Genomic DNA, 22,306 nt, shown 5'->3' with positions numbered 1-22,306 from the left:
AGTACCTGGCAAATCTGCTCCCCGTTATGGTTCATCAAAGGTGTTCACGAATACACTGTCAACCACGAGGTTGAGTGGAATAACTAACAACAGTAAATAACGATAATATAACTCCGCAATATATGGTTTATTAGCACCCTTCAGCCGAGCTCTACTCATTACACTAATCCTCCCGCCAATCTCTGGCCGGGGCAGCGTCAACCCGAAGGTGAGTAACCACACACTACATTACCATAAGGTAATTTTTGCCTCAACTCATAGTTGAGTAATATCCTTCAGATGGCCTGCAGACCAATCTGGGGCCTGCCTCGAGTAAACACGATAAATATCGTCTGCCAGAATAAATCTGTTCAACCACTCCACATTACTATAAGTAATGTGTGCCAGAATAAATCTTTTAATACTATAACAATACCTCACCACAATCAAAACCATGCTCATGTAAATGATAATAACAATCAGCCGGAGTAATCCACCATCACCACCCACTACGATATAACAAATCAACCACCACAATATAACTAACATACTTAAGCCAACACACTCATGTGAAATACAACATAAATAGCGTTGAGTAGTTATCCTACCTGATAAGCAAATATTCCGTATACAACGCTCCAAGCAAAGCAATGCAATCCAACACGTAGAAACCTAATTAAATCGTCTCAACAACTCCGTCACCTAATAAAATATCATTATTCCAATATTAATTCATTTATACTTTTATTCCTTTTATTATATTAATTATTCAAATTAATTATTTATTACTTAACTTAATTACTCATCCATTAATAATTCATTACGATTTTCAAATCCCGCTCCAATCATAAAACCCGGGTCAAACCCAACTTAAAACCCGACTCAAATAAATAAAACCCGACTTAACAACCCAACAAACCCGTCACAAACACAAACACCACCCTTCCATACACGGTTTACACCATGTTCAACCACTCCCCATAAACACCCTCCAAACCGACACCACAAGCCACCACGACCACCACCCAGACCCAACACCACCAGCCTGCAACCCAACGTCTTCCACCACGCCCTAACCACCAGCTAAACCAGCACCAGCAACCCACAAACCAACGCCCTAAACACACAACACCAACAACACTCCCTTCAACCCGTGTCCCAAAACATCCCGACCCCGACAACCACACCCAACCTCACCACCTTCAGCCACCACCATTGTCACCTTTGACCCATGCTGGTTCCAGTGGTGATACCCAATCACCGGTACAGTCGCAAATACGGCCACAATAACTGCCCTAAAACACCCACGACACTACCCATGTCCTCCTCTGTTTACGCGTAATTCCGGCCACCACCACCACAAACTACCACCTTTACCACCCCAACATCCACCAACACGGTCGACCCAACCACCCTGACCCATCTCTACCAAACCCAGGTGAGTCACGTCCTGAATAAGTGTTCAAAATGACACAAAACCCGCAACACAACCACCTCTCGAAACTCGCCTGAAACCGCCCTCTCCAGTCAGTCAACAGTGGTCAAAAGAGGTCAACAGTGATCCCTGGTCATCAACGGTCACAACGGTACTTACGGCCTGATCTATGGTGGTCTAGTTTACAAGTTATAGCATAACAAAGAGTATACACGAGATGGTTTAAAGTATTACCTTGAGGCGATAATAAAAGTTAATCCTTTTGCTTTTCTCTTCCTTAATCCTTTTCTTCTTTCTTTTAGATCTCTTATTCTTCTTTTATGAATTATTTTCAGATTTATTATGTATTTATAGTGTAAGATTAGAGAGTATGTAAGGTTAATTAGGAAACTATTATAATTACCTAATTTTATTTACTATAGGAATTGTCATTATTATTATTACCATTATATTATTATTATTATTATTATTATTATTATTATTATTATTATTATTATTATTATTATTACATATATCAGTCTTACCATAACTAGGATTTCCTCATATTATCTTTACTAATTTATTATTGCCATAACTCTATTATTATTATTGATATAATAATTATTACCTTTATATATTATTACTTCCATATTATATTATTATTAATTCCCGATACAAATCCTGATCACCCTCATACTAAATTAATAAGTTTCGGTCCAAATAACAATGGCACACGGCCCAACACTTAATTATTAGCTAAGCCCAATTCCCGACTTACTTTCTTACTTTATTATTTTAATTAACGTCTTATTTGTATTTATTATTAGAAATGCCATTCAATTAATTATTAAATTACATAAATTATTTTCATAAATTACTATCAAAATACGGGGTATTACAATCTTCCTCCCTTAAAATGAACTTCGTCCTGAAGTTCGCCCACAACTACTACCACAACACTTATAAACATCCACATAACTGAACCTCATTCTAACTTATGATCATTGCAACATAATCAATTTACTTAATCATTATCAAGCCATATCATACTTATCAAAAGATGCCACAACAATAATTTAAAACATTTGTAGTATCACATTCCTTCCCCCTAAAAATGAACTTCGTCCTCTAAGTTCGGAATATCAGACAATAGGAACCATCTAAACATTGTTGTAACCCCATAAACATGAAATACCATTGTAACACAAGACAACTATTATTTGCAACATAGTATTGATTGATGATGTAACAAAATTTACTAAACAAAAATTAAATAACTAAAACCTTTGAATTAAGTTAGATTTATTACTTGCTTGTTTATTTCTTACTAACGACATCTAACTTAAACATGGATGCAACTAATATAAATATTTAGGCTTGGGACAACACATTCCGCATATCACTAGAAATGTCATTCTACTTCACATAATTTACAACATCAAAATATCAATGTGCAAAAGATAAGAAACAAAACTTACATTTTTTCAAGGCTAAGAAAAACATGTTACAACTTCTAAAAATCATTAATAATAAATAACATAATTACTTCTTGAGAATGTATAATTTTAGAAAATACAGAGAGTTAGTAAACCATGAGAAAAAGAATCAAGTCAAAAACTCATACGGTCAATTTATAATGCATTTTACAAATTATTTGGTCAAAATAGAAATTTTACGCAACTTGTCAGAAACTTAGGTCAACTTGTAAAAATCACCATAAAATGTCCAAATATTTTCTTATAACGCGGATTATCAATTTAGAAACATATACGAATCCTTTAAACAGTGGAGTTGGAATCATACCTAATTAATAAGTAGTTTTTTAATGGCAAAATTTACAAAAACAGTGAACGAAAACACAATCAGACAGAATATTCCGACCACTGTCGACTTAAATAATTATTTCTCCTAAACCGTATATTATTTAAGCATAAAACTAGTGGCATATGAAAGCTAACTCACAAGGCTATCACACATAAAAATTTCGTGCTAGACTATTAAACAGGCAGTAAATGACAGCTAAAACAATCAAGGGTAAAAATTCGAGAAATCAACCAAAATCACATTCTTTTCACTTTCACGCAATTTTCGTAATACTTCACATGTTAAGCATAATTACACCTCCCACATACGTACCAACACACTTTTACATACCCATACACTTTATATCCATACTTAAAATCAATTATTATCACATTCCGTTCCTCATAAAAGAAAGGTCACGTCTTCGTAATCGCAATCATCAATAAAACACTATTCAAACAAGGCAACCAAAACTTCCAAGGCAAAATAAAAAATATTCATTTTAAATTACTCCACACTCTCAAGTATTCTCTCAGGGTTCCCGATTCAAAACTGAGAGGGCCATGGTACGAATTAAAAGCGCCTTCTTAACCGCACTAAGAGGGGCACCTAACAGTTCCTACCCGGGGTTCATTTTATTTAGACACATCCTAAGTTCATTTTTATTCATTAGTTAGGCCTGAGGATCGTTTTGCTCTGATACCACTTTGTAACACCCCTATTTATTCAGGAGCCTTTAGCTAGACATTCCCAAATAAATAGGACTGTTACCATCTCGGTTTCACGAAGTAGTGGATAACAAAGTCCAACTCACCAAAGTACTTTAAATTAAAACTTAATGATTATATGTTTACTACAACTTAACCAACTAAAACTTAATATAAAATATTTACAACTCGCAGCGGAAATAAATAAAGTGATCTCATAATCTATGTGATCTAGACTTCCAGGTAGATTGACCAGTCCTCACGCATCCCATAGCTCCCAAGTCAGCTAATCTTAAGTACCTGTCAAATCTTCTCCCCATTATGGTTCATCACAGATGTTCACGAATACACTGTCAACCACGAGGTTGAGTAGACTAACTAACAACAGTAAATAACAACGATAATATAACTCCGCAATATATGGTTTATTAGCACCCTTTAGCCGAGCTGTACTCGTTCCACTAATCCTCCCGCCAATCCCTGGCCAGGGCAGCCTCAACCCGAAGGTGAGTAACCACACACTACATTACCATAAAGTAATGTCTGCCTCAACTCATAGTTGAGTAATATTCACTAGATGGCCTGCAGACCAATATGGGGCCTGCCTCGAGTAAACACGATAAATATCGTCTGCCAGAATAAATCTATTCAACCACTCCACATTACTATAAGTAATGTCTGCCAGAATAAATTTATTAATACTATAACAATACTTCACCACAATCAAAACCATACTTATGTAAATGATAATAACAATCAGCCGGAGTAATCCACCATCACCACCCACTACGATATAACAAATCAACCACCACAATATAACCAACATACTTAAGCCAACACACTCATGTGAAATACAACATAAATAGCGTTGAGTAGTTATCCTACCTGATAAGCAAATATTCCGTATACAACGCTCCAAGCAAAGCAATGCAATCCAACACGTAGAAACCTAATTAAATCGTCTCAACAACTCCGTCACCTAATAAAATATCATTATTCCAATATTAATTCATTTATAGTTTTATTCCTTTTATTATATTAATTATTCAAATTAATTATTTATTACTTAACTTAATTACTCATCCATTAATAATTCATTACGATTTTCAAATCCCGCTCCAATCATAAAACCCGGGTCAAACCCAACTTAAAACCCGACTCAAATAAATAAAACCCGACTTAACAACCCAACAAACCCGTCACAAACACAAACACCACCCTTCCATACACGGTTTACACCATGTTCAACCACTCCCCATAAACACCCTCCAAACCGACACCACAGGCCACCACGACCACGACCACCACCCAGACCCAACACCACCAGCCTGCAACCCAACGTCTTCCACCACGCCCTAACCACCAGCTAAACCAGCACCAGCACCAGCAACCCACAAACCAACGCCCTAAACACACAACACCAACAACACTCCCTTCAACCCGTGTCCCAAAACATCCCGACCCCGACCCCGAAAACCACACCCAACCTCACCACCTCCAGCCATCACCATTGTCACCTTTGACCCATGGTTGTTCCAGTGGTGGTACCCAATCACCGGTATAGTCGCAAATACGACCACAATAACCGCCCTAAAACACCTACGACACTACCCATGTCCTCCCCTATTTACGCGTAGTTCCGGCCACCACCACCACAAACCACCACCTTTACCACCCCAACATCCACCAACACGGTCGACCCAACCACCCTGACACAAAACCTGCAACAAAACCACCCCTCGAAACTCGCCTGAAACCGCCCTCTCCCATCAGTCAACAATGGTCAAAACAGGTCAACGGTGATCCCTGGTCATCCACGGTCACAACGGTATTTACGGTAGACCTGGCAAACAGATCAGGTCGTGTCGTGTTCGTGTTCGTGTCAACTTTAAACGAGTCACCACTACCCCAACCCTAACCCGACCCAATTACATAAACGGGTCATTTGTCTCAACCCTAACCCAATCCATTTAAATTTTCTATAACCCAACCCGACTTGTTTAACCCATTTATCTTTTAGCAGGTCATGTTTAACCCATTTATCTTTTAGCGGGTCATTTTTAACCCACTTAACCCGTTTAACCCAATAAACTAATAAAATAAACCAAGCTTAATAAGCCTATAATCCCACAATTGAGGAATGAAAATACATATTTTTAAGTTTTTTGGGTGGATTATTGACACTTTTAAATAAGAGGGTTATTCGTGTCGGGTTCGTGTCAAAAGAGTTCAACCCTAACCCGACCCATTTAAGTTTCGTGTCGTGTCCGTGTCAACCCAATTACATAAATGGGTCACAACGTCTTGACCCTAACCCGCTAATTTCGTGTCGGGTTCGTGTCGTGTTTTCGAGTCGTGTCAATAATTGCCACCTCTAATTTACGGCCTGATCTATGGTGGTCTAGTTTATAATTTATAGCATAGCAAAGAGTATACATGAGACGGTTTAAAGTATTACCTTGAGGCGATAATAAAAGTTAATCCTTTTGCTTTTCTCTTCCTTAATCCTTTTCTTATTTCTTTTAGATCTTTTATTCTTATTTTATGAATTATTTTCAGATTTATTATGTATTTATAGTGTAAGATTAGAGAGTATGTAAGGTCAATTAGGAAACTATTATAATTACCTAATTTTATTTACTATAGGAATTGCCATTATTATTATTACCATTATATTATTATTATTATTATTATTATTATTATTATTATTATTATTATTATTATTATTATTATTATTATTATTATTATTATTATTATTATTATTATTATTATTATTATTATTATTATTATTACATATATCAGTCTTACCATAACTAGGATTTCCTCATATTATCTTTACTAATTTATTATTGCCATAACTCTATTATTATTATTGATATAATAATTATTACCTTTATATATTATTACTTCAATATTATATTATTATTAATTCTCGATACAAATCTTGATCACACTCATACTAAATTAATAAGTTTCGGTCCAAATAACAATGGCACACGGCCCAACACTTAATTATTAGCTAAGCCCAATTCCTGACTCACTTTCTTACTTTATTATTTAATTAACGCCTTATTTGTATTTATTATTAGAAATGCCATTCAATTAATTATTAAATTACATAAATTATTCTCATAAATTACTATCAAAATACGGGGTATTACAGTCTTCCTCCCTTAAAATGAACTTCGTCCCAAAGTTCGCCCACAACTACTACCAAAACACTTATAAACATCCGCATAACTGAATCTCATTCCAACTTATGATCATTGCAACATAATCAATTTACTTAATCATTATCAAGCCGTATGATGCGACCATAATTGGCGCATATTTAGCCCCCGAATTACCATTGTTTCTATGCTTTTTAGTGCCTATTTGGGTCATTTCTTATCTTTAGTTCTTTGTTTTGCATATTCTTTGAGATTTTGATCCCTTGGTAGGAAAGGAGTAAGAATCTTGCATTTTCATGGCAAAACAAGGCTAAATTGATCATATTCAATGACCAAGCATCAAGGAGAGACAAGACTAGAAGGCCTTTGTACATAGCATAGTAGAAGAGCATTGTTGAGAAAAGGATCCTTGAGTCCCCAAGGAAATCCCCAAGGAATTCATGAAGAAAAGGGAAGAAAAAGAAGAAGGAAAGCTCTTTGAACTACAATCCGAACGGATTGTAGAGAATCCGTCCGTCCTCGCCGATCGAGCGTCCTCACCAGGGAATCCGCTCGGATTCCCCATGCCCGATCCGAGCGTCTTGTTCCTTGATCCGCTCGGATTGTCCATCCCAGATCCGGCCGTCCCGACTCCCGGCCCGCACGGATCACAAAGACAAAGACGCTGATTTCGTTCTTCAAGCTACGAAATGGAGAAGCCCTTCTCTCGGATAATCCCGGAGGCTCCTTGCTCAACTTAAAAAGTGTAATTACTAGTTTAGCCCTTAGTTAACCTAATGCATCCTCCCTAATTTTCACTATAAATACCCCATTAGTCTAATTAGAGGAGCATGTTCTTCTTATCAATAATTAGAGTAGTTAATATCAATCAAATCTCTCTTCAATATTGTAATCAAATATTAATCAAGTTTTAATCTAAGTTTTAGTTCTTTAATCTCTCTCTAGTTCTTACTTTATTTTGGGTAATTGAAGATTATTTGGGTTATTATTGGGAGATTGACAACCTCTCAATCTAGGATTCAAGTACTTCTATTATTCTTGCTTTATTATTGGAATCATTAGTAGGTATAATCTCTTAATCCCTTTTTAATTATTGCTAATTACTTTCATTTATTCATCATGTTTCATTATGTTAGTATGATTGACAACCTTTCTAGCATGATCAATATGATAATGAGTGAGTAGTCTCTTAGCTAGGGTTTAATGGGTGATTAGGGAAACCAACATGGGGAATGATTCATGCTTAAATTAATATGCTTTCATATCTTATTTGCTTGCTTGTTTTGATCTTAATACATGCACATGTTATATTTGATGAAATGCTAAGCCTATGAATCCTTGCATTTACTATCATCTTCTATCCTTTCAACTTGACTTGTAAGACATAACCCAACTCGAGTCTTGTTAGACCATGCATGTGTTAAGTAGGGAAGATTAAGTCGACTTGTAGGTGTTGTACAATCCAAGAGATTCGGCTCCGGAACCCAAACTTTCCTAGGATTGTAAGATATAACCCAACTCAATTCATCACAACAATAATTGCTTGCTTATAATTTGAGAACATGTTTGTATGATCATATCCCATGATTCCCTATGAACCCATGACACCCTAGTGCTTTTAATCAATTGTTTACACCCTTATTTTATTTACCTTGTTAGTTTATTTTCATTGCTATTTTAGTTTAGTAACCTTCTACATCAACCCAATTTGTGACACCCCTAGACACCACTAGTTACAATAGAATCTTCATTTCAATACCCGTCCCTTGGGATCCGACCTTTACTTGCCTCTTTACTAATTGTAGAGTTGTTTGTGAAGTATAAATTGTGTTTTGTATCGACCATTGACCAACGACCACATATGCTTAATTGTGAACACCAAATGGCTCCGATCAAAAATGGCGCCGTTCTTGCGGGACGGTGTTTAATTGATTTAAGATTTCTTTTATTGTTTTTAGTTGTGTCTTTTTCACCTTGGGAAGTAAAACTCCTCAAGGTTTGTTCTAATTGTTTTTGAGTTGTTTGATATTTTGCATGTCTAGAAGGTTACAAAGAGATTTGTTACCTTTTGACCGTGAAATCGAAAGAACCTTGACGAATAATAGGAGACTTGTTAGGAGGAATTTGGGAGGTGTTGGTGAAGTTGTTCAACCCACTAGTGAGTTTGTCAATCCTTTCGTAATAGAAGGAGAAGAGAACCCATTAAACAATACCACACAAAATCCACCTACAATGCCTAAATTCTCGTCACACTCTATACCCACCGAGGAGGATTTACCAAATGGTACTCCTACCCCACAACATCTTACCGGAAACTTTATTGCCAAGTCCGCCTTCATTCAACTAGTTGAGAGGAGCCAATTCGGGGGAATGCCTAGTGAGGACCCTCATTCTCATATGGAAACATTTTGTGATTATTGTGAAGCTATCTCTCAAACGGGCGTGACTCAAGACCAAATAAGATGGGTCTTATTTCCTTTTTCGTTAATTGGCACCGCAAAGCAATGGTTGAAGGGCCTTGATAAGGCCACCCTTGGAATAGATTCTTGGAAGAAGCTAGCTCTAGCTTTCTACAAAAATTTCTACCCACCGGAAAAGACTAATATGCTAAGAGCTCAAATTACGGGTTTTAAGCAAAGGGATGAAGAATCTTTGTATGAAGCTTGGGAGCGGTTCAAAGGTATTTGTCGCTCATGTCCTCACCATGGACTTAGCGAATGGTTTTTAGTGCAACAATTTTGGAATGGTTTATATGAAGATTCAAGGAACATTCTCAATATGGGATCAAATGGAATGTTCACCGAAGTTGATGACAATCAAACATGGAACAAGATTGAGGAAATGGCGGTCCATAATTCGCAATATAGTAGGCCTCGCAAGGCTACTAGAGGAGGAAAGTATGAAGTGGACACCGTTACTCAATTGGGTGCTCAACTTAGTGCTCACATTGACACAATCAACTTGAAGTTTGAACAAGCTATGGCTAGACTTGAGGAAAGCTCAAAATCATCAAAGCATCATGTCAATGCCATGACGGCATCCTCATCAATCCCAAGCGGGATATGTGAGAATTGTGGAACCTTGGGTCATGACTCAAGTGAGTGTAGGGGAACAACCGAGCAAGTCAATGCTTTCCAAGCTTACAAAAGTGGTACCCCTTATTCAAATTTTTACAATGAAAACACCAAGTTCCATCCAAATCTCTCATACAAAAGCCAAAATGTCCAAAACCCTCAAACTACATACACTCCACCACCCATGAGAAATCAAAATCAAAGACCCTTTTTCAATCAAAACCAAGGCTACCAAAATCAAAATCCATACAATCACCACAATGACCAAAGTTTTGATGTCCAAAAAGCGGTCCTTCAAATGCAAAAAAAATCAACAAGAATTTTTCACCCAAATGCAAAAAGATAGCCAAGCAAAGGATACCACCATCAACAACATTCTAGCTCACACCAAGATGTTGGAAACACAATTGACCCAACTAGCATCTTCAAACTCACAAAGACAAAAGGGGCAATTACCACCACAAAGTAACCCCCCTAGACATGAAACGGTTAGTGCCATTCACTTGAGAAGTGGCACAAGATATGAAGCACCGAAGAAGCAAGTTGAGGATGAATTTGTGAGAGCTAGTGAGAATGAAGTTGTGGTGCAAGGTCCCAAGGAAGGGGAATCATCAAAAGAAGAAAGTTCAAAGAAAAATGAAGACAAAGCCAAAGAAAAGGAGCCCATTGTGATTAGACTTCCTTTTCCAAGTCGTCAAGCCAAGCCTAAATTTGATGATCAACTTGGAAAGTTCATGGAAATTGTGAAGAACTTAGAAGTCTCAATTCCTTTCACGGAATTAATCAATCACGTTCCGGCCTATGCAAAGTACATGAAAGATATCCTCACAAAGAAGAAGTCAATCCGGAAACTTGAGACTATCGCCTTCACCAAGGTGAGTAGTGCAATTCTTCAAGGGAGTTCACCTCCAAAATTAAAGGATCCGGGAAGCTTCTCAATACCGTGTACCATTGGCGACACAACGATCAACAAAGCCTTATGTGATCTAGGGGCTAGTGTGAGTGTCATGCCGTACTCGGTAAGTAAAAGGTTGGGAATGGGAGAGCTTAAATGTACCAATATCACTCTTCAAATGGCCGATAGATCGACGAAGACACCATTAGGGATATGGGAAGATGTCCCCGTGCGAATTGGGAAGTTTTTTTATCCCGGTGGACTTTGTCATTGTTGATATGGAGGAAGATTCCAACATTCCAATCATCTTAGGAAGACCTTTCCTACACACCGCGGGTGCGGTGATTGATGTGAAACATGGAGAGCTCACTCTAGAAGTGGGAGATGAAAGCATAACTTTTAATCTTGACAAGACCATGAGAGCTCCTCGTTTGCATGAGCCATGTTTCATGATTGATCATTATAGCCGAAAAGATGAAAAGAAGAAATCGGAACTCCAATGGAGGAAGAAAGTTGAAGATGCTCCATTCAAAGAGCAAGTGAATTGTGAAAAGGAGAGCTTGCAAAGCTCATCAAAATCAACCAAGGAAGAAGATGATGGCCTCATTGGCCAAGAGAAGAAATTGGGAGAGTTGTCTCCATCCAAGCAAGAGATTTTCAATGATCAACTCAATGAAGTTTGTGGTCTTTGGGACGACGAATTTGAAGGGATCTTTAATCCCTACATTGGGCATGCCATCGATCATGATCAACAACAAGGGCCACGGTCTATTGAGGACCTCTACCACAACAATGAACAAGCTTTTAATTACTTCTTCGAGGTGTTGAGCAACATCAACAACACCTTGAACATGCCCCCTTGACATCTCATCAAGAATGAGAGTTTGGTGGAGTCCTCACTAAACCACCACTTGTAAATATTTCTAACTCCCTAACTTACATTTAATTTTTGTATTGCATTTTTTGTCATTTTTGGATTTATTTACTTTGATCAAAATAATTGTCATGAAAAGAGAGAAGTGAGGGAGGGACTAATGATTTTAATTGATGTGTAGTGCTTTACCCTAGTGTGGGGATGGCAATTGCCTAGGCTATTCATGCCTTAGTAGTGCCCCCGCAATGAAGAACACAAGATTTGAAAGAAAGAAAGAAAGAATGATAAGGGAATGCGTTGGTGCACGGATGAATCAATCCGTGTACACAAGGACCAATCCGAGCGGATTCCTGAGAATCCGCCCGTCTGCAGAGGATCCGAGCGTCCTGCTGAGAAGACGCCCGTCTTGGGCTGAGCTGAAAACTGCAAATTCTTGACTGTTGAAGAATCCGAGCGGATTTCGGAAAGACGCCCGTCTCACAGAATCCGTCCGTCTTGTGGACAATCCGCCCGTCTTGCGGTGAAGAAAAACAAAGAAAAATCTCTGGACAAGAATCCGTCCGTCCTGCAAGAAATCCGCCCGTCTCATCCAAAAAGAATCCGAGCGGATTCCCCAGAATCCGCCCGTCTCTAGGCGGGATTTTTGAAAATTTGAAGCTGAAGAATCCGAGCGGATTGCGCCTAATCCGCACGGATTGCCCCTGCGTCCTAAAATGGTCGAGTTCTTTAAATACCCACCCCACCTTCATTCATTCATTCACTCACTCATAAACACTACCCATAACATCAAAACCCTCATCCTCTCCATCTCAAAAACAAAAACCCTCAACAAAACTCACCAAAATCAAATCAAACCATCTTTCAAATAGCAAATCAATCACTCCATCTTCATTAACAATCAAAACCAAGAACAAAATCTTCACCTTTGAATTGATTTTTGTTCTCATAAAGGCAAAGCCTTTCACCTTCAAAATCGATTTGGGCATTCTACAAATTGAAGATTTTTGATCTTTTTCTTGGTTAGCTCATCAAATGGCAAGAACAAAGGGAGCAACAAAAGCAAAAGCAAAGGCACCAAAGACTACAACTCTCTCTCAAAGGCAAAAAGCTCTACAAATGAAGAAAGCTTTGGCAATGGTGGTATCAACACCAAGCTTGGAAGTGCAACCACCTCAACAAATTTCTATGGAAGCATCACCCTCTACTCCGGTAATTAATCAACTCTTGCATTACCCGGAGGTAACATTCATTTCCGATTCCCATAGAAATACATTTGTCAAGTTTGCTATGAAACAAATTCAATCCACCAAATTCATATGCCAAGATGCTTTAGAGAAGTTGGGTGTTCTTGAACAAACAAGAGTCTTTTTCAATGCCATGGGTTTAAAGAAATTGTTTGAAATGAAGGAAGTAACATACCCCTCCCTTGTCTTGGAATTCTTAAGTTCTTTAAAAGTGACAAAAGTTGAGAATAGGGAAAATATTGAGTTTCGTCTAGCTAACACTAGTAGACGCATTACCTTTCCGGAATTGGGTGAAATTTTGGGTCTTAGCGATGAACATAAATTTTATAAGCAATATGGGAAGTATGATCCCGAGCCTCTTTGGGAGGCAATCTCTGGGAAGAAATTTGAAGATTTTAAAGCTTGTCGTGCTCTTTTGGTCCATCATCCGGGCATAAGAATATGGCACAAAGTTGTGGGAAATACCATAATTGCTAGGAAAGACACCAATCATTTCACGGGACTCGATTTTATTCTCCTTGAATCAAATTTGAATATTGGAAGAATTCACACCAAGCCTTACAATTCTTTGAGGCTATTGGTTGATAGATGGCTCCATGTAGATAGTGGGAAGAAGGGTCAAACCGTAATTGTTAATGGCGGCCTTGTCACGGTCCTAGCCAAGCACTTTGATCCTAATTTCAATAAGGATAGCAAGTACAAGGATAAGGATGGTGGCCATCTTATTGATATGTCCACCTTGATTAACAAGTTTAAGTGGGTTGCTCACAATCCCCTTGATACCAAGTATGGGTGGCTTACAAGTGAGGCTCGATCATTCACTTTACCCGCAAAGATTTGCCGTCTTAGTGTCCACCGGACCAACTATTTACTCCCCCTATCCAAGGAAGCCGAGTACATCATTCAACAACAAAAGGGTGATCATGAAACTCCCTCCTCTTCCATTGTTATACCACCTTACCCCTATGATTATGAAGAGTTCAAACCGCAAGGAGTTGAAATTGGAAAAGATTATGTCACTCTTCTAATGCAAGCCATGCACAAGCAAGCTTATGAAGATCGGAAGAATGCATACTTGGCTCAATATCCTCCCCTCCTACATCTAGCTAGGCAAGGACTCCTTGATCCATCTTGTCCTTTGCCTAGTTGGGCGGATAGAGAAGCCTTGTTTCCGGGTGCATCTAGGGACGTGGTGGAAGGCAATGAGGTTGTTGGAAATGATGAGGAATTTGATGATAACATTGAGGAAGAAGCAAGTGGAGATGAAGAAGGAGATGGTGAAGATGAAGATGGTGAAGATAGTGATGAGGAAAGCAAAGAAGAAAGTGCCAAGGAAAGTGGCAATGTGACCACTTCTCATGAGGGAAGTGATGATAGTAGCATGATGGAAGACTAGCCTTGGAGATTCCTACTCTCCCACGGTTTGTCTATATCTCTTTGTATTTTATTTCATTTTGATCATTGTTGGTTTAGTCCTAGCAACATCAAAGGACTCACACCTCGGTTCCTTTGAGGTGTTCTTTATTGTTCCCACTTTTGTAAAATCCAAAATGACAATCTAGTTTCATGCATAGCATAGCATGTGCATGAACTCCCCCATGCTTTGACATTAGCAATAGTGTCTTACTTGGTTTGGGGAAGTTAATACATACGCAACGGGAGGTAATTTAAATTATCCTCTCCGTCATAACAAAAATCATGCATCATGTAGTATAGCTTAGTGTAGAATTGCATTTAGTATAGAAAATCATGCATCATCTTTGCATAATTTCCATCATTTTGGCCATTGAGGACAACGCCCATATTAGTGTGGCGATGGGAATTCTAACACTTAACTTTTATTCAAAAACCATAAAAATTGAAAAAATTTCAAAAATCATAAAAATTTAAAAATTGAAAAACCAAAAACAAGTTCATTTCCCTTGTATATATTGTCTTGTATATATTGTGTTTGTTTTATCCTTGTTCACTTTGATTGACTACGCCACATCCGAGACATGAGAATATTGAAGACCGCATGGTATGATCTTTCCAATCTCCTTTTTCCTCTTTATGTTAATGACTATGTGGCTTTATTTTGATTGATGCGGTAAAAACAATGTGAATTTAGGATTGCATTTAGTTTATTTGGCATACTAGTTGGTAGAATCATATGCATTAGGATGTATAAATGTTAGTTGCATCATGGCATGTAGTTTGCATGTTAGAAAAATTTTGTGAAACCGTCTATTTGGGAAGCTTGACAAGTGTATATAGGCCTTAGTAGATGCTTTTTATTCTTAAGACTTTGCTTGTTAGAATACTTGTAAAACACCCTAGGATGTGTCATGCTAGTATCCTTTGACCCATGGTTTAAGGCCTAGTCAAGAGTACCTTGTGGTGTGATAACTCCTTGGCTACCGTTTATTCCAAGGTGACCCTTGAAACCATGCATACTTCTATCATTCATCCATGTTCTACCATATTTTTGTCATCAAAGGGAATGGGCACAAAAAGAAATCAATTTGAGTTCAAAGAAATGAAAAATGAAAGAAAGTTTGCAAAAATGCATCAAATGAAAAGAGGAGCAAAAATAGAACTCCTAAAAGCTTCAAATACAAGGCACCCTCGTTACTAATTGGGGTGACTTTGAAAATGTTCAAAAAGAAATGCAAAAAAAATTGTCAAGTATTGAAATGCCAAAAATAAAAAAAGAAATGGCAAGAAAGTGTTCTCAAATGTCAAATGCCACAAGAAATTGGGGGGAAAAACAAAAACAAAAGCAAACTCCCAAAATGAAACTCAATTACTATCGATCCCTTTATCCATCGTATCCATTTTTGTGCATGGTAGAGAGGGGACGACCCTTCTTCTTGTCTTGGCAAGAGGGGGAATTCCGCGATCCTCCAGTGTTTCTAACACCATAGGGAGTCTACTCTTGACAAAAGCATTTAACGATTGAGGACAAAGGTACCCTAGCTTGACACAACTTGGAGGTGATTTATTGGTATCCTTCTAGGCTTAGTAGTTGGAACAAATTGCATCTATGAAGGATTGTGTACCCTTGAATTGCTTCCTTGTAGATAATTTCCGCCACTTAGATGAGGAAAGTGGCTATTCTTTTATAGATGCATCCATTACTTGTTTTGTGTGCTTTAATGTTTGGATGTATCGCCATTTTGGCAAGACCCACCTTGCCTTGCAAGAAGGCATCCTACCTCATGGTTGTCTTGTTGTGAGTTGAAGGGGCGGAGTGAGACCCGCTAATTGTCTCACATCGGCTATATTAGTATGTTAGTTTAAATAAAGGTCTAATTTTTGTCACCTCTTTACTCGGGACGAGCAAAGGTTCGGTTTGGGGATATTTGATGCGACCATAATTGGCGCATATTTAGCCCCCGAATTACCATTGTTTCTATGCTTTTTAGTGCCTATTTGGGTCATTTCTTATCTTTAGTTCTTTGTTTTGCATATTCTTTGAGATTTTGATCCCTTGGTAGGAAAGGAGTAAGAATCTTGCATTTTCATGGCAAAACAAGGCTAAATTGATCATATTCAATGACCAAGCATCAAGGAGAGACAAGACTAGAAGGCCTTTGTACATAGCATAGTAGAAGAGCATTGTTGAGAAAAGGATCCTTGAGTCCCCAAGGAAATCCCCAAGGAATTCATGAAGAAAAGGGAAGAAAAAGAAGAAGGAAAGCTCTTTGAACTACAATCGAACGGATTGACAGAGAATCCGTCCGTCCTCGCCGGTCCGAGCGTCCTCACCGGGGAATCCGCTCGGATTCCCCATGCCGATCCGAGCGTCTTGTTCCTTGATCCGCTCGGATTGTCCATCCAAGATCCGGCCGTCCCGACTCCCAGCCGCACGGATCACAAAGACAAAGACAGATTTCGTTCTTCAAGCTACGAAATGGAGAAGCCCTTCTCTCGGATAATCCTGGAGGCTCCTTGCTCAACTTAAAAAGTGTAATTACTAGTTTAGCCCTTAGTTAACCCTAATGCATCCTCCCTAATTTTCACTATAAATACCCCATTAGTCTAATTAGAGGAGCATGTTCTTCTTATCAATAATTAGAGTAGTTAATATCAATCAAATCTCTCTTCAATATTGTAATCAAATATTAATCAAGTTTTAATCCAAGTTTTAGTTCTTTAATCTCTCTCTAGTTCTTACTTTATTTTGGGTAATTGAAGATTATTTGGGTTATTATTGGGAGATTGACAACCTCTCAATCTAGGATTCAAGTACTTCTATTATTCTTGCTTTATTATTGGAATCATTAGTAGGTATAATCTCTTAATCCCTTTTTAATTATTGCTAATTACTTTCATTTATTCATCATGTTTCATTATGTTAGTATGATTGACAACCTTTCTAGCATGATCAATATGATAATGAGTGAGTAGTCTCTTAGCTAGGGTTTAATGGGTGATTAGGGGAAACCAACATGGGGAATGATTCATGCTTAAATTAATATGCTTTCATATCTTATTTGCTTGCTTGTTTTGATCTTAATACATGCACATGTTATATTTGATGAAATGCTAAGCCTATGAATCCTTGCATTTACTATCATCTTCTATCCTTTCAACTTGACTTGTAAGACATAACCCAACTCGAGTCTTGTTAGACCATGCATGTGTTAAGTAGGGAAGATTAAGTCGACTTGTAGGTGTTGTACAATCCAAGAGATTCGGCTCCGGGACCCAAACTTTCCTAGGATTGTAAGATATAACCCAACTCAATTCATCACAACAATAATTGCTTGCTTATAATTTGAGAACATGTTTGTATGATCATATCCCATGATTCCCCTATGAACCCATGACACCCTAGTGCTTTTAATCAATTGTTTACACCCTTATTTTATTTACCTTGTTAGTTTATTTTCATTGCTATTTTAGTTTAGTAACCTTCTACATCAACCCAATTTGTGACACCCCTAGACACCACTAGTTACAATAGAATCTTCATTTCAATACCCGTCCCTTGGGATCCGACCTTTACTTGCCTCTTTACTAATTGTAGAGTTGTTTGTGAAGTGTAAATTGTGTTTTGTATCGACCATTGACCAACGACCACATATGCTTAATTGTGAACACCAAATGGCTCCGATCACCGTATCATACTTATCAAAAGATGTCACAACAATAATTTAAAACATTTGTAGTATCACATTCCTTCCCCCTAAAAATGAACTTCACTCCTCGAAGTTCGGAATATCAGACAATAGGAACCATCAAAACATTGTTGTAACCCCACAAACATGAAATACCATTGTAATACAAGACAACTATTATTTCCGACATAGTATTGATTGATGATGTAACAAAATTTACTAAACGAAAATTAAATAACTAAAACTTTTGAATTAAGTTAGATTTATTACTTGCTTGTTTATTTCTTACCAACGACATCTAACTTAAACATGGATGCAACTAATATAAATATTTTGGCTTAGGACAACACATTCCGCATATCACTAGACATGTCATTCTACTTCACATAATTTACAACATCAAAATATCAATGTGCAAAAGATAAGAAACAAAACTTACATTTTTTTCAAGGCTAAGAAAAGCATGTTACAACTTCTAAAAATCATTAATAATTAATAACATAATTACTTCTTGAAAATGTATACTTTTAGAAAATAAAGAGAGTTAGTAAACCATAAGAAAAAGAATCAAGTCAAAAACTCATACGGTCAATTTATAATGCCTTTTACAAATTATTTGGTCAAAATAGAAATTTTACAGCAACTTGTCAGAAACTTAGGTCAACTTGTAAAAATCACCATAAAATGTCAAAATATTTTCTTATAACGTGGATTATCAATTTAGAAACATATACGAATCCTTTAAACAGTGGAGTTGGAATCATACCTAATTAATAAGTAGTTTTTAAATGGCAAAATTTACAAAAACAGTGAACGAAAACACAACTGTACAGGAATATTCCGACCACTGTCGACTAAAATAATTATTTCTCCTAAATCGTATATTATTTAAGCATGATACCAATGGCATATGAAAGCTAACTCACAAGGCTATTACACATAAAAATTTCATGCTAGACTATTAAACAGGCAGTAAATGACAGCCAAAACAATCAAGGGTAAAATTTCGAGAAATCAACCAAAATTACATTCTTTTCACTTTCACGCAATTTTCGTAATACTTCACATGTTAAGCATAATTACACCTCTCACATACGTACCAACACACTTTTACATACCCATACACTTTATATCCATACTTAAAATCAATTATTATCACACTCCGTTCCTCATAAAAGCAAGGTTACGTCTTCGTAATCGCAATCATCAATAAAAGACTATTCAAACAAGGCAAACAAAACTTCCAAGGCAAAATAAACAATATTCATTTTAAATTACCCCACACTCTCAAGTATTCTCTCAGAGTTCCCGGTTCAAAACTGAGAGGGCCATGGTACGAATTAAGGGCGCCTTCTTAACCGCACTAAGAGGGGCACCTAACAGTTCCTACCCGGGGTTCATTTTATTTAGACACATCCTAAGTTCATTTTTATTCATTAGTTAGTCCTGAGGATCGTTTTGCTCTGATACCACTTTGTAGCACCCCCATTTATTCAGGAGCCTTTAGCTCGACATTCCCAAATAAATAGGACTGTTACCATCTCGTTTCCCGAGGTAGTGAATAACAAAGTCCAACTCACCAAAGTACTTTAAATTAAAACTTAATGATTACATGTTTACTACAACTTAACCAACTAAAACTTAATATAAAATATTTACAACTCGCAGCGGAAATAAATAAAGTGATCTCATAATCTATGTGACCTAGACTTCTAGGTAGATTGGTCAGTCCTCATGCATCTCATAGCTCCCAAGTCAGCTAATCTTTAGTACCTGTCAAATCTGCTCCCCATTATGGTTCATCACAAATGTTCACGAATACACTGTCAACCACGAGGTTGAGAAAAAAAAAATTTGTGCAATTGAACAAATTTTTTTTTCTCCCTCTAAATTTTTTTTCTCTCTCTAAAATTTTTTTCTCTCTTTTTCGCAACTTTTAACAAACTTTTTAACTATTTTTTTTCACAACTGTTTTTCTGGATTTCATGGAAACTCTGTTTCTCGCCTGATTTCTTGAGCTTTAATGGCGCGAACTAGGGGAAATCTTGCTAAAACTAGGGGCGTCTCCACTACCTCTGTGATCAAGGATTCTCAGGATACAATTTTGGGGAAAAATGGAGCTCAAGCTATGGTGGAACCCTCGATGTCGCACAATTTGGGAACTGTGAATGCGCGCATTGATTCTGCCATGGCAGCGGCTGGTATAACTCCAATTTCTTCTCCTATTACTATTCTTCGTTCTCCTAGAATTATTCAATCGCCAATTGTTGCTGCGTCAAACCCTAAAGTTGATCAACCTTTAAGTTCCGTGAATCAAAATTCGCAGAATTTAGGGGTTCCTATTGTTTCTGATTCCTTAGCGGTTAATTCTGATGAAATCTCTAATCCCTCTGCATAATCAATTGCACAAAAAACTTCGAGTCCAAAAATGGTGAAGTCTTGGTCTCATGTAGTCAAACCGCCTCAAAATGTTGGAATGAGTTTACACTACTGTCAGTCTAGTGTTGAAACTTCTGAAGTTGTAATTGAGCCTCAGGACTTTGAACATGAGATGAAAATCTGGGAGTTTACTTTAATGGGGCATGTAATTGGGGCTAAGCCTAAACTCAAAGATGTTCAGGATTTTGTAGCTAAACATTGGAATAACATTGCAGTTCCAATTGTTCAATACTACAAAAAAGGGTGGTTTGCTTTTAGATTTTCATCTCAGGAAGCTATGACAAATGTTCTAAGATTAGGGCCTTGGAAAATAGGTAACAACTCCCTTATCTTGAAACAATGGACTCCTAGTTTTTCTGGGGAAATGGAGAAGATTGCCAAAGTTCCTGTATGGGTTCTCTTTCCTGGATTAGACCCTTACTTTTAGTCTGAAATAGTGCTCAGTAAAATTGCTAGTAAGGTGGGCAGACCCTTATTTGCTGATCCTGCCACCACCAATAAGGATAAGCTCTCTTTTGCTAGAGTTCTGGTAGAAATTGGCCTCTCTCAAGACTTTGTGGACTCTGTTGTCATTCACACTCCTTTCTTGGGTCAAATTACTCAACAAGTTGTGTATGAGTGGGTATCTTTCTATTTCTCTGGATGTGGCAAAATGGGGCATAAAATTGGCATCTGCAAATGGCATAGCAAGTCTAACAAGGGACCTGAGACTACCTCTAAGGAAGCCATTGTAGATGCTCCACCACATGTGGACTTTGCTTATGTTGCTGACTCTTTTCTGGATGGTACCTTTATTGAAATCCCTGGTCCTTCTAAGGAGGTAATCTCCCCTCCTTCAGAGGATCCTATCCTTGAAAACTTGCCTTTGGTGAATCAATTTCAGCTTCTAGATCAAGCTGAGGTTCAGCAGACTCCTCAGGAACTAGGTGATGGCTTGGGTGTGGCCCAGGAAGTTGATGCTACTACTGTGGTGGATCTAAACTCAGGATGCTTAAAGCTAGGCCTTGTCTCCTCCTCTGTAGTTGGTTCTCCTCCTACTTCTACACCTGAGCACCACTCAGAATGTTCTTCTGAAGCAATAGTGGCTCCTATAGTGACTGTGGTTCCTCCTGATAAGTTACCGTAAAGATAGCTTCTTGGAATATTCGTGGTTTCAATTGCCCTATAAAGCATAGTGAGGTTCGTGATTATCTCAAGGATAATAATATTGACATCTTGGCTCTTTTGGAGACTAAGGTAAAAGTGAACAGGGCTTTCAAAATCCAAAAAAAGTTTCAGAATTGGAGTATAATTAGTAACTACAATAAACATTAAAATGGTAGAATTTGGGTCTTCTCTAACCCTAGCACTGTTGCCCTAGTTTCTAGTAGGATTGAAGATCAATTTTTTGATCTCAATATTCATCATCATGGCTCTAATATGGATCTCCATATAAGCATGGTGTATGGCAGTAATGATGCTCATGATAGGCAAAGGTTATGGACTGGGTTAACAGAGGTTTCTTCTGCTGAACCTTGGTTAGTCCTTGGGGACTTTAATGTGGCCAGGCAGCCCTCTGAAAAACTCAGCAACACTCCTCCAGTTTTGCAGGACATGATTGAG

At 37.7% G+C, this 22,306-nt stretch overlaps 1 non-coding gene across 1 annotated transcript; it reads right to left on the bottom strand.

The window, feature by feature from the left end:
- Positions 1–9,677: 9,677 nt before the first annotated feature.
- LOC141593524 (small nucleolar RNA R71) lies at positions 9,678–9,784 on the bottom strand. Its single transcript, XR_012521602.1, has one exon. It is a non-coding gene; the product is annotated as a small nucleolar RNA R71 (small nucleolar RNA).
- Positions 9,785–22,306: the final 12,522 nt, after the last annotated feature.

The sequence above is a fragment of the Silene latifolia genome, chromosome 7 (assembly GCF_048544455.1).
Source record: "Silene latifolia isolate original U9 population chromosome 7, ASM4854445v1, whole genome shotgun sequence".
NCBI classification, from domain to species: Eukaryota; Viridiplantae; Streptophyta; class Magnoliopsida; order Caryophyllales; family Caryophyllaceae; genus Silene; species Silene latifolia.
The sequence above is the reverse complement of the archived record's forward strand: the minus strand, read 5'-3'. Positions and strand labels throughout refer to the sequence as shown.